General features: G+C 46.6%; 1 protein-coding gene and 1 long non-coding RNA gene across 5 annotated transcripts in view; one reads left to right on the plus strand and one right to left on the minus strand.

Moving 5' to 3' along the window:
* The window catches only part of LOC138669888 (uncharacterized), a 52,376-nt gene extending 45,174 nt beyond the window's left edge, over positions 1-7,202 (minus strand). The window contains exon 1 of the long non-coding RNA XR_011319257.1: positions 7,104-7,202. This is a non-coding gene — a long non-coding RNA (uncharacterized lncRNA). The remainder of the gene's footprint in view (positions 1-7,103) is intronic.
* SYTL1 (synaptotagmin like 1) overlaps positions 1-12,862 on the plus strand; it is a 268,530-nt gene that overhangs the window by 86,468 nt on the left and 169,200 nt on the right. The gene's annotated exons all lie outside the window — the stretch shown is intronic.

A 12,862-nucleotide genomic window follows, 5' to 3' on the forward strand; every position in this document is an offset into this window, starting at 1 on the left:
ACTGCACCAGTGTAATAATACAACAAATAACAGGGTATACAGACAAGGTAACTAAAAGTCTCAAACTCACCAAATGCTCACACAACCACAGAGGAAACACAGAGAAGGGAAGAGAAGGAATAAACTAGGAAGGAAAACAGGTTAAACATGCAACCAAAACCGCAGACACCAATCTCTGTAAATAAACCTCCAACACCAACACTACGCTCCTTCAACCTCCAAGCCAGGCAGTAGAACTGATCACTGACAATAGCTGAAGTCAGGACTGGGTCTATATAGAGGATCAGATTACAAAATCCACTTCAGCTGAGAGAGACCTCAGCAACTCAGCAATAAGGTTATCTCCTGCCCTGCTGGCACAAAGCAGCCAGGTCAGAATATAGGTGAAGAGCTTCTGTTCACTGTGTGTGAATGAGGCCCAGAGCGCTGCGGTTCTCTGGAACCTCTCTGTCACGGTAGCCCCGTGACACCTGCCTTTGCATTAACTGAACTTTCACTTCCTGCCTCTGCCACTAACACTCAGTTCCCCCCTCCCATCTTTGTTGGCCACTACAGTTAACCCTGTCTCGGCTAACTGCAGCCTCATGGGGTATCTTACCAGTATCACATACAAGTACCTAAACACATTTAACCTAAACACATTTAACCTTTGGGGGTCTTGAAGCAATCCATGAGTTTCCACCATCATTGCATAAACGTTACAGCACTCTGATTCGTTCAACTGTGCACACGCACCTGGAGAAGCACTCTCTCCCTCCAATACGAACTGTCCCTGAGTCGTGCAATGGCGTCAGTGTGATGAGCGTGGCAGCGCCTGTCCTTTTATACCCTCTGATGAGGTAATACGGACAGCCAAGATGGTTATGGCATTATAGTGACTGGCAGGCAATCCCCGCATGTTTATTGGCTGTGTAATGGGATTCAAGGATTATATCCAAGCACTAGGCAATGCTCGTCGAGTGCTGAACAAATCCGAGCACCCAGATACTCAAGTCGTGCCGTAGTATCACCGAGCATGTTCACTCATCCCTAACATGCACCCTATTTATGAGTTATACATACTTTTAAAGGATTAACAACAGAGAAATTACTCAAATTAAATTCTAATAAAAGAAGTTCAAAATTGTTATTTAATGGAAAATAAAACAGACAGGTCAGGAGATCGGGCTGCTCCTTTGCAGGTATATTGCCTGTGGACAAGCATCTATAAGGTTTACCTGATTGTAGGAAACTATTTCCCACAAGGTATAAGATAAAGAGGTATTCGCAAAATTACAATGTGGTCTTGTATTAATGTACACACATAATTATTCATTTTGTGTCAATAAAACTCTGCTTTAAATCTGACTCGTTTTGCACATAGAAACCAGGAAGGATTTGAGGACTTATTCACGCTGCTGATTATTGAAGATGCCAATTTCAGAAAATTGATTAGAGATATTGTTTTATTCAACGCTTTTCAAAGTATAATACTCTTCTTCCTCCGGAAAAAACTTTCATGAACACATGAACAACAAGAACAGCTTTTAAATGTGTAAATTTTAAATGAAAGGTTTCAAAGTAGCAATTGACAGCACATGTGTCACAGCTTTACTGCAACGGAGAGAAACCAGAAGACCTCACTGTCTGATTTCTCCTACTCCTGCACTGATTAGAAGCACTTCATCTTCATATTAAACAGTGCTGGTTTCTTCAAGAAGTGCAGGGGTTAATCTGTTCAGTTCTGTGCTCTTGGAACCTTACCCCAGTTGATGTTCTCAGCTGTTCAGCATTGGTCACTTTCCTTATGTACACTGGGGAAAATAAGTATTTGATACACTGCCAATTTTGCAACTTTTCCCACTCACAAAGAATGGAGAGGTCTGTAATTTTGTTCATAGGTACACTTCAACTTTGAGAGACAGAATATTAAAAAAAAATCCAGAAAATTCCATTGTATGATTTTTTACATAATTCATTTTCATTTTATTGCATGAAATAAGTATTTGATACAGTAGAAAAAACAGAACTTAATATTTCATACAGGAACCTTTGTAATTAGAGAGGTCAGACATTTCCAGTAGTTCTTGACCAAGTTTGCGCACACTTCAGCAGGGATTTTGGCCGACTCCTCCATAAAGATATTCTCCAGAACTTTCAAGTTTCATGGCTTTCACTGGACAACATTGAGTTTCAGCTCCCTCCAAAGACTTTCTATTGGGTTTAGGTCTAGTGACTGACTAGGCCAATACAGGACCTTTTTACGTAGTCACTCCTTAGTTGCCCTGGCTGTGTGTTTGGGTTATTGTCATGCTGGAAGACCCAGCCATGACCCATTATAATTGCACTTACTGAGGGAAGGAAGTTGTTGGCGAAAATCTCACTATACATGACCTCATCCATCCTCTCTTCAATACGGTGTTATCCCCTTTGGGAAAAGCACACCCAAGTATGATGTTTTCCCCACCATGCTCATGGTTGGGATGGTGCTTTTGGGGTTGTAATCATCCTGCTTCTTCCTCCAAACACGGTGAGTGGAGTTGATACCAACAAGTTCTATTTTAGTCTCATCCGACAACATGAACTTCTTCCATGCCTTCTCTGAATCATACTGATGGTTATTGGCGTGTTTCAAATTGGCCTGACCATGTGCTGGCGTGAGCAGGGTGACCTTGCGTGCCCTGCAGAATTTTAATCTGTGATGGCGTAGTGTGGTACTAACGGTAACGTTTGAGACTGTGGTCCCATCTATCTTCAGGTCATTGACCAGGTCCTCCAGTGTAGTTCTGGGCAGATTCCTGACCTTTCTCAGAATCATCCTTACCCCACGAGGCGAGATGTCTGCAGACCGAGGCAGATTGACAGTCATCTTTTGTTTGTTCTATTTTCTAATAATTGCGCCATCAGTTGTTACCTTCCCACCAAGTTGCTTGCCTATTGTGCTGTAGCCCACCCAAGCCTTGTGCAGGTCTATAATTTTGTCCCTGGTGTCCTCAGTAATAAAATAATAAAAGCTAGGGACAGGGAAGGAGCGAAAAAAAAACAAAAAACAAAAAACTCAAGGATCCCTAAAATATAACTTTTAATCAATAAAGTTAAAAACTATTCCAAATTTTAAAAGACATTCTGACAAATATATCACCACAGGGAATCCAAAAAGATACGGACTCTCTTGACCCTGTCAGGAGCCCTAACACTGGTCCCTACCTGACAGCGGAGGTTGACACCCTAAGTTTCAGCGGTAGGCACCCCCGGTCCACGACGGCTTACCCTGATAGCCCTAATTAGTCCCTATGATCCCAAATGTACAAACATAGCCATTAGCCAAAAATAGAAATTATTAGAAAAACCAAACAAAATGGAAAAAAAAACAAGAAAAAATCAGAAAAACAAAACTCAACAAGAAAACAAAAAAAATTTTTTTTCCCACATACACTCTTAATAGGGTATTAATATAAATATGTGCATAGAATAATGGGTAATAAAAATGTCGATGTCTCATCTATCCAAGAATATTCAATAATAGAGAGACCGCTCCACAAAAGGGGCTCATATGATATCCCGGTTAGCCCCGCGGGTATGTATATCCGACCAACAACATAGTCAAATGATCTTTTTACCCAGATATAAACAGAGGAGCAGTAACCTCAAAGAAAAAGAACATACCCCAGAGGTCATTTAAGCATATTTCCATACATACATGTCAAGGTGGTAATACCCTATTTCCATAAATCAATATATGCAGCAAAAATAAAGCGCTTTTACTCATCTGATTTTCAATGTTCCATTCTAGACGTTGAGGGCATCCATCAAATCACCTAGAAGACCTCCAATGGGGACATAATCCCTAGCTATACCCGACGCATTTCCCCCCCGTGGGAATAGCGGGGGTTCATCAGGAGATATAGACCATCCAGATACTGAGAGGGTAAGAGAGCCACTCACCCGTACACAGTATATACCATCCTTTCTTCCGGGTATCGTAACACGTGGGGCCAGTGACCACCCACCAGCACGCAGAGTGCACGTCACTGAATTGCACTGAGTTCCAGCCAGCATGCATAACATACCTCTCATATCAATGCACATCATGTGGGACTAAACCCAAAACCACGGCGCATGCGTCACCTGGAACGCAAATGCGTCCCAGACCAAAGGGGGAGAAAGGTAACCACCCCTAGTCACATGATCAAGCTATAAGTGAGAGAGCGTAGAGCCGATCTCCGTCTTGTGGGATTGACCCCAAAACCATAGCGCATGCGTAGGCTGAACAGCAAATGCGTTCCAAACCATGGGTGCACTGAGTCATCAGAAAGTAACCGCCCCCAATCAAATACTAGTATTAGAGGTGAGCTACAAATAACAATATCATTGTCACCAGTAATCAAATACTCCATAGTGTGCCACTAAAAAGGAGGAAGGCTTTAATAATAGCCAGCTGGCACCACTCTTTCAAAATTCAGGAAGGGTGTAACCACAACAAACCAGTGATACCATATACCTAGCCACATATTGTACGGGTAGACATGGCTCCTGCAAGACATTTCATCATCAAAAAACATGGACAAACATAAAAAAGGAATAAAAATACACAATAATTACCGCAAGTTCATTTACTATAAGGTAACAATATACCCGGCAGACATAATAGATATATAAAAGACAATGAGTAGTTTTAGATGAAACTTATGAAAGACATCTGTTCATTAAGGCCCAAGGGGCTCACCGACTTCATCAGAAAGATCCATCTCGCCTCACGTTGTATAATTCTTCTGTCCCAATCACCCATCCTATCTGAGGGGGAATGACCTCTATGACCCTGAAACACATGGAGTTGGAGTCCCCGCCATGTACCTCATTAACATGTCGCGCCAAAGGGGTATCCCTACTATGTCTTATGTCCCCTAGGTGTTCTCCGATACGTACATGCAACTCGCGTTTAGTTTTTCCCACGTAATCTTTCGCACATCCACATGTACAAAGGTACACCACTCCCTTTGTTTTGCAATTTGCAAAGTGTCTCACCTGGAAGACTCTTCCAGTTGCAGAGCTACTAAACGTTTTTGCAGGTAACACATGTTTACAAAAGGAGCAGTGCCCACATCTGAAAGTCCCGTGGGACCTATTCTCCCGCCACGTGCTAGATTTCTTTGGAGGTACATAGTGGCTATGCACCACCATGTCTCTTAGTGATCTCCCCCTTCTGTAAGTAACTGAGGGATATGGGGATATGTGCTCACAAACCTTCTCTGACCACAGAAGTATTTAGAAAACCTTCATCCCCTAATTTTCTTCTATGCTACAATAGTGTCCATTCCCCTCATACTAAAAAACCTTCCCGTACAGCAAGTTCTTAATACTGAGGAAGATCAATAGTAATGATGGTCGATTTTAAAGAACAAGCCATTAACCTCACAAATTGGTTCCTGCGTAGAGGTTATCCCGAGTCGTTGGATACAGCTCTAGACAGGGCAATCACTTTTTCCCAAGGAGATCTCTTGACAGGCAACCAGAAACATATTAATAACACCAGCAGGAGGTTCATCTATAGCCTTAGATATGGCTCTGTGGGCAGACAAACCCTCATCCCCATTCTAGTATGCATCGTCTCCACATCCCCATCCTGGTATGCATGGCCCCCATCATCCCTATCCTGGTTTGCCTGCCCCCGTCATCCCTATCCTGGTATGCATAGCTCCATTCCCATCCTAGTATGCTTGGCCCCCTCATTTTCAGGCTGGTATATATGGCCCCCTCATCCCCATCCTGGTATGCATGGATCCCTCAACCCTATCATGGTATGCATGCCCCCTCATCCTTATCATGGTATGCATGACCCACTCATCCCTATCCTGGTATGTATGGCCCCTTCATTTCTATCCTGGTATGCATGGCCCCCTCATTCCTATCATGATATGCATGGCCACCTCATCCCTATCCTGGTATACATTGGCCCCATCCCCATCCTGATATGCATGGCGTCCTGCAGAAAAACATAACAAAAATTCTGCTTTACTTCCTTGTGCTTCCTCTCAGCGTCTTGTTCTGATGCCAGCAGCTGATTTATGCTTGTAAGCAGCGCATGGCAGTGACGTCATGTGCTGCTTAAAAGCCAAGGACAGCTGCCTGAATACTCACTGCTCCCCACGCCCAGGACTATGGACACAAGGAGCAGTGTATATTCATTACTCTTTAATAGCAGGCACACTGTTAGCCTCAGCCACCGATTTCTTGCAGCTGCTGGGTGATCACGTGTGCCTGCTATTAAAAGGAATGAATATTCACTGCTCTCCACTCCCATGGGCATGGGGAGCAGTGAATATAAATTCTCTTTAATAGCGGGCAAATTTAATCACCCAGCAGCTGTAGGAAGTCGTTGGCTGTGGCCACTGGGCCTGCTATTAAAGATAAATAAATATTCACTACTCCACAAGCCCATGGGAGCGGAGAGCAGTGAACATTCATTCTTTTTAATAGTGGGTGTCACGGTTCCCACCATGCTGCCAACACTATGTCACGGATCTCAGCAGTATGTCAGGGATCCCAAGGAGGATATCTTTATCGTCCCCACTACTCACACCAATTTGTCATGAACTGGGGTTGTTTTATTGCCCCTGGTTCCTTCTGAAGGGGATTTATCTATATCCCACTTCCCTGTTCCGGTTTGGAACGTACAGCTCTCTGACGCCCCCCTTAGTCTCAGCTCAGACTAGGTACTGCACCTAGGGTAATTAGTCGCCAGAAAGACTGCCTGCTATGTACTAGCTATTGGGCACGCTGCAGCAAGGGCAATATAACTACTCCCACACAGGCGGGAACAATAATTATCAACGCCGCCATCACTGCTAAGATTCCCAATCGCACAGAACAAAGTATGCTGCCACCAGCTCCGACTCAACCAAAGGTTAACGGGTCCAGAACCAACCCAAATCAGTAGCACAATTCACTTTAGAGGACACAGCTCCTTATAGAGCAGAAGAGACAAGCTAGCAATTAAATATTTCACTCCATTAACAATTAGGCAGTGTTTATAAAGTATAAGAAGATATTAGAAAGGAGATGATTCATATATACATTACTGATTACAAAATAAAATAGGATTAACGGAATAAAAACACACTTACAGGTTATGTCATGGTATCATCTTGGCTGGCCCGTGGCTTAGGAGGATAAATACATCCAGATGCATGGAAACAGCTTGAAGCGCTGTTGTTAGCTGATTCCCGGGCCAAGACTGAAGGCTGGGCTAAGAGTATAGTCACTTATACTTCTCAGCTTGTGACATCACTAAAGGGTTGGTTAATGATATGCACTGATCTCAGAGATATTTAGGTTTCTAGAGTCTGGAGACAAAGACATTCCTGAGTTAGAGAGAAGGGCCCATTATTGGCTTTGTATGATTGGTCACCTGCAGTTTAAAGCCACACCCAGCTCAGCACTTGTATCAGGTTGCCCAGTCTCTGCTATAGGCTGTGTTTCGGGTAGGAGTGAAGCAGAGGGGAGAGAAAGCAGGGGGGTTGCAGCTGCATTTGTGCCTGTGACATGGTACTCTCTAGAACTAAACTCACAATATGACATTTTTGGCATTATCGTGACACCTCCCCCTTTTGGACTGCGCTACGGAGGCAGAACCTCTCGGTACCCTTCCATGCGCACTTCGGCCGGTTCACCCTGGTGGGACACCCCATCCACATTGCCATGCTCCTTGCCCATTTTGTGCTTGATGGTGAAGTCATATTGCTGGAGGGCAAGGCTCCAGCGTAGCAATCTTCCATTGGTTCCACACATGGCATTTAGCCAGCGCAGAGGGTTGTCAGTTAACACAGTGAAGGTGCGACTGTACAAGTAGGGCTGCAAGCTTTGCAGGGCCCAGACTATGGCCAGGCACTCCTTCTCAATGGTGGAATAGCCCACTTCCCTCGGCAGAAGCTTCCAGCTCAGGTACAACACGGGGTGCTCTTGGTCTTCCGAGTCAACCAGGCTGAGCACAGCACCGAGGCCAAACTCGCTGGCTTTGGTCTGCACCAAGAACGGTCGACTGCTGTTGACCGCTTTTAACACAGAGGCGTTGAACAGTACTGTTTTCAATGCCTGGAAGGCCCCCTCACAGCCGTCAGTCCAGTTGACGATGTGAGGTAGCTTCTTCCTTGTGAGGTCTGTCAAGGGTTTTGCCAGGCTACTATAGTTCTGTATGAATTGTTTTTAACTGCGTGTTTTTTTTTCTACTTATATTTTAGTGACAATGTTTCATCTGCCGTATGTGTTGCGCACGTTATGGGAAGGAAGTGATGTCATCCGTGTACATTTATATGTTTATACCTTAGCTTTGATGCGGTTCCTAGATTGTTTTATTGTATTGTATATTCATATGATGTCTAGTGATATAATAAAATTGATGCAGCATGTATTCACTGTATCATGCCCTTTGGTATGGTGTTATAATTACCTGTTTGTATATTTTACATGATATGTTAGATGTCGTATGTTTGTATCGCAATTGTTGACACATCCGGCTCTGCATTTACCTAATTATGTTACTATTTCCATGTATGTTGCATGTTTGGGGTGATTGCAGTGCATATCATTAGTGCCTGCATCTGTACATTAAACTGTGCCGGGGTATATGTTTAACTTATTCTGATGTCTGCACTGTGCTATTTAATATACTGATATCTTTATATATACATGGCTGGTTGCCCACTTTCAATATGGCTGTTGGTGTGCGTCGGTCGTGGGGCTCTGCTTGCCGTACTCTCTGGCCCCGCCTGCTGTCTGATGCGGTGGTCACATGGGGCCCCATATGATCTGGCGTCCGTGGTTTGACGATGCCTCTGGGTGGGCGTTGCGTGCCCGTCGGCCGCCGCACGCTTATGACCTAGGGCTCTATTATGGATAACTATGTGATTACTTTATTTTGTCCGCATTTAGCACTTTTATTTATGTACATTGGGTTGCTGCCCTATACCAATATGGCCACCGGTATGCGTTGTTCAATTGGGCTGCGTTCCACCTCGCCCTCCGGCTCCGCCCCCTGTCTGACGTTTTGGTCACATGGGGCTCCATGTGATCTGGCGTCGGCGGTGGAGTGCGGCGCCTGTGGGTGGGCGGTGCTCTGCCTATCGGCCGGTGCATATTTCCAGCCTGGGGCTCTATTTATACGTGCTTGTGCTTCTTCACCCATGCCCCCTGAGGAAGGAAGTTCCACTTCCGAAACGCACGTCGGGGAGGGCGGGAGATTGCATGTATCCCTGCTGTGCCATTAGGTATGTGACTACAGATGCTGCCACTGTGCATTATGGTCTTTGTTTACTACTGCTTGCAACTATGTGACGCTGTTCGGGGCTTCCATATGTTCTCTCACCGCCGCTTTGTAGTGGTATGATCTGTCACTTTTTAGCCATGTTTTCTGCCATTTGATCTTTTGTATTTAATTAATAAATATCTTTGCAATATACCTATTTGTTATTTGGACTTTATTGCACTGAATAGTGTTTGTGGTGTTTCCCAGTTGGAATTCAGTGTGTCCATACGTGTCCTGCGATATACTATGGGTCATATGCGCACTAGTGTTATTTAATGTGAATATGCTGCAGCCCCATAGTTTTATGTGTTTTTCTGCTTATTACTATAGTTCTGTATGAAGCGCCTATAGAACCCTGCAGTGCCCAGGAAGGACATCACCTGTTTCTTGGACTTGGGGGTGGGCCAATTCACGATCGTGCCCACTCTCCCAGGTTCTGGCTTTATGTATTTCCCACCTACCCGGTGCCCCAGGTAGTGGACCTCTCTCATGCCCATCTGGCACTTTCACGGCTTGATGGTCAGACCGGCTCGGTGAAGTCGCCTGAGCACCTCCTCGAGATGCTGCAGGTGTTCGTCCCAGGAGGAACTGAAGAAGGCAATGTCATCCAGGTACACCAACCCCGTAGTTCTCCAGTCCCTGAAGCAGGTGGTTGACCATTCGCTGGAAAGTGGCAGGGGCATTCTTTATGCCAAAGGGCATGACCGTGGACTAGTACAGTACAAAGGGTGTGATAAAGGCAGACTTCTCCTGCGCCTCAGGGCTCAGGGGAATCTGCCAGTATCCTCGACTCAGATCCATTATGGTCAGGTATTTTGCGCCACCTAATTTCTCAAGCAGCTCCTTGATGCGCAGCATTGGGTGCACGTCAGATGCTGTCATGGCATTGAGCCCCCTATAGTCCACGCAGAACTGGGTGGTCCAATCCTTCTTTGGCACGAGAAATACAGGTGAGGCCCACACGCTCTTGGACCGTGTCCACATCATGGACCGCAAATTCAGTCCTTCCAGGTCGGTTGGAGAACACAGCCCAGAAGGGTTCCAGCTTTGTCCGCAACTGCAACCGCTGGGGTTTGGTTAGCGAAGCACTTATCTCCAAGTCCTCAATGGACCCATCGGCCTTGGCTTGGGCTAGCATGTCCAGGAGGGGGTCTTCCTCACCGTCTTCGGGCAGGCTGCAGACCAGTAGTACGAAAGGTTCACATTCGTTATGAGCCTTCATCATGTCGACGTGAAAGGCCTTTCGCCTACCCCGAGCGCTGTCAAGCGTGACCTCGTAGGTGACCGGGTTGAGCTGGTGGTGGACGACGTACGGGCCTTCCCAGGCTGCCTGAAGCTTATCCTTTGGTATGGGGACCAGCACCCACACCCTTTGACCCATGTGGTAGGTCCGCTCCCGGCTGTTCTGGTCGTACCATTGCTTCTGATCAGCCTGAGACTGCTTCATGTTATCATGCACCAACTGCGTCAAGGTCTGCATCTTGTCACAGAAACACAGGACATACTCCACTATGGACACTTCAGAAGGGTTCGGCTACTGTTCCCAGGATTCCCTTACCAACCCAAGGGGTCCCCGGACTCGCCTGCCATACAGGAGCTCGAAGGGGGAGAACCCGGTCGAGGCCTGTGGAGCCTCTCGGTAAGCGAACAGCAGGTGTGGGAGGTACCGCTCCCAGTCGCATCCTTGGGTCTCAACCAGCATGCGGAGCATCTGTTTGAGGGTACCATTGAAGCGCTCACACAAGCCATTGGTCTGTCTGTGATATGCACTCGATACCAGACGCTTCACCTGCATTCTCTTACAGAGAGCCTCCTTAGGTGACACAAGAATTGGGTTCCTTGATCGGTAAGCATCTCCCTGGGAAATCCTACCTGTGAAAAGACAGCCAAAAGTGCATCTGCCACCTTATCTGCCCTAATTGAGAACAGAGCCACTGTCTCTGGGTACCGGTTAGCGTAGTCTACAACAGTGAGGATGTATTGCTTTCCAGAGCTGCTGGGGACAGCCATCGGGCCCACAATGTCCACCACGATCCTCTGGAAAGGCTCCTTTATCACCAGCAAAGGGATCAGTGGGTGCCTTAAGAGCAGGCTCCGGCTTTCCCACTCTTTGACAGGAGACACAGAAGCGGCTGTAGTTTGACACATATGTCCCCATCTTAGGCCAATAGAAGTGTTGAGACAGCCGGGCCTTAGTTTTGCTGATCCCCAAGTGTCCAGCGAGCGAGATCTCATGAGCAATCTGCAACAACTCACTCCGAAATTGCTGCGGGACGACCAGCTGTCTTTTCCTCAACCACTACTTTTGCGATTTTCCGAGTACTGTCTCCCAGTATAACCTCCCTCATTCCCAGAACACCCTCTCCTTATCAGTCATGGAGGTGGGCGTTTTGGCAAGTTGTCTCAAATTCTCTAGGCTCGCATCTGAGTGCAGAGCGGCCTGGAACTCCTGGCTAAGTGAAGCCAGAAGCGATGTCAGGGTCCCTTCCCCAAGGGAACCCTCTGGGACCTGCTCTGGGTCCATCTCTGGTTCAGTCACAATGGTGACTGAGGAGGTTCTGGAAGGCAGAACATTATCTGCGTTCTGAGCACTCTGACTGCGGGTGACAGCAGCTACGTAGGCTGTTTCCCGGGGATTTCCACAGACCCATCAGCCGGCGCTGCTATGGTGCTACCTCCCCATCCACCCCCATTACCTTAGGAGCAGTGCTTCTTATGGGCCAGTTACCTTCCTCGGTGGCACTGGTCAATTACATGGCGTTCCTCATGGTTCCCATGCACCTCCCCATTTTCTTGAGCACCGATGCTTGCTCCTGTTACGGGTTCCTCAGCCCTCCCACCCCACGGAGTGACAAGGCTGAGCACTCCTGTACCTGTGGACACATCAACCTTTGCAGAAGAATAATTATCAGGTTCAGTTGGCACATTTACATCATTTTCAGCAACATTCCTAGGGAACAAATGGTTATCAGGTAGAACATGCCTATGTTCATCATTAGCATCATCAATATTACTCTCGGCATTTTCTGAAAAATCATTATCCAATACATCATTATCGGGGGAAGCAGTGTCAGGTAACATATGCAATTTCTCATCATTATCAGCATTCAATCAGGGAGATGAGTCAGGGACATAGTATGCAACCATCCTCCCCAAATCAGTCCCCAATAAAACATCAGTGGGCAACTTATCGGACAGCCCAACTTCCTTCACCTCGCTCCCGGCACCCCAATCTATATAAACCAGGCCATTGGCAAGGGACAGCTGATGCCCCCAATCCCAGTGACAGTCAGGGTTTTCCCCAGAATGATCTCTTCAGGGGCCACCAGTTCGGGTTGGATGAGGGTCAATTCAGCCCCGTGTCATTGAGTCTTGAAGCAACAAGGCCCCCCACGGTGACGTGCTGTACGTTGTCACACACTCTCCCAACCGCCCCACCCACCAAGAGAACTGCTGCATTAGGCCCTGGGGCCTTGGCTGGGGGTTTCTTTTGTTTCGCTGGACAGTATTCACTGATATGACCAGTCTGTTTGCAGGAAAAACACTGGTGGTCGGTGGTAGGTCTGGTGATGTTGGCAACAG

This window comes from Ranitomeya imitator, chromosome 3, assembly GCF_032444005.1.
Source record: "Ranitomeya imitator isolate aRanImi1 chromosome 3, aRanImi1.pri, whole genome shotgun sequence".
Lineage (NCBI taxonomy): Eukaryota > Metazoa > Chordata > Amphibia > Anura > Dendrobatidae > Ranitomeya > Ranitomeya imitator.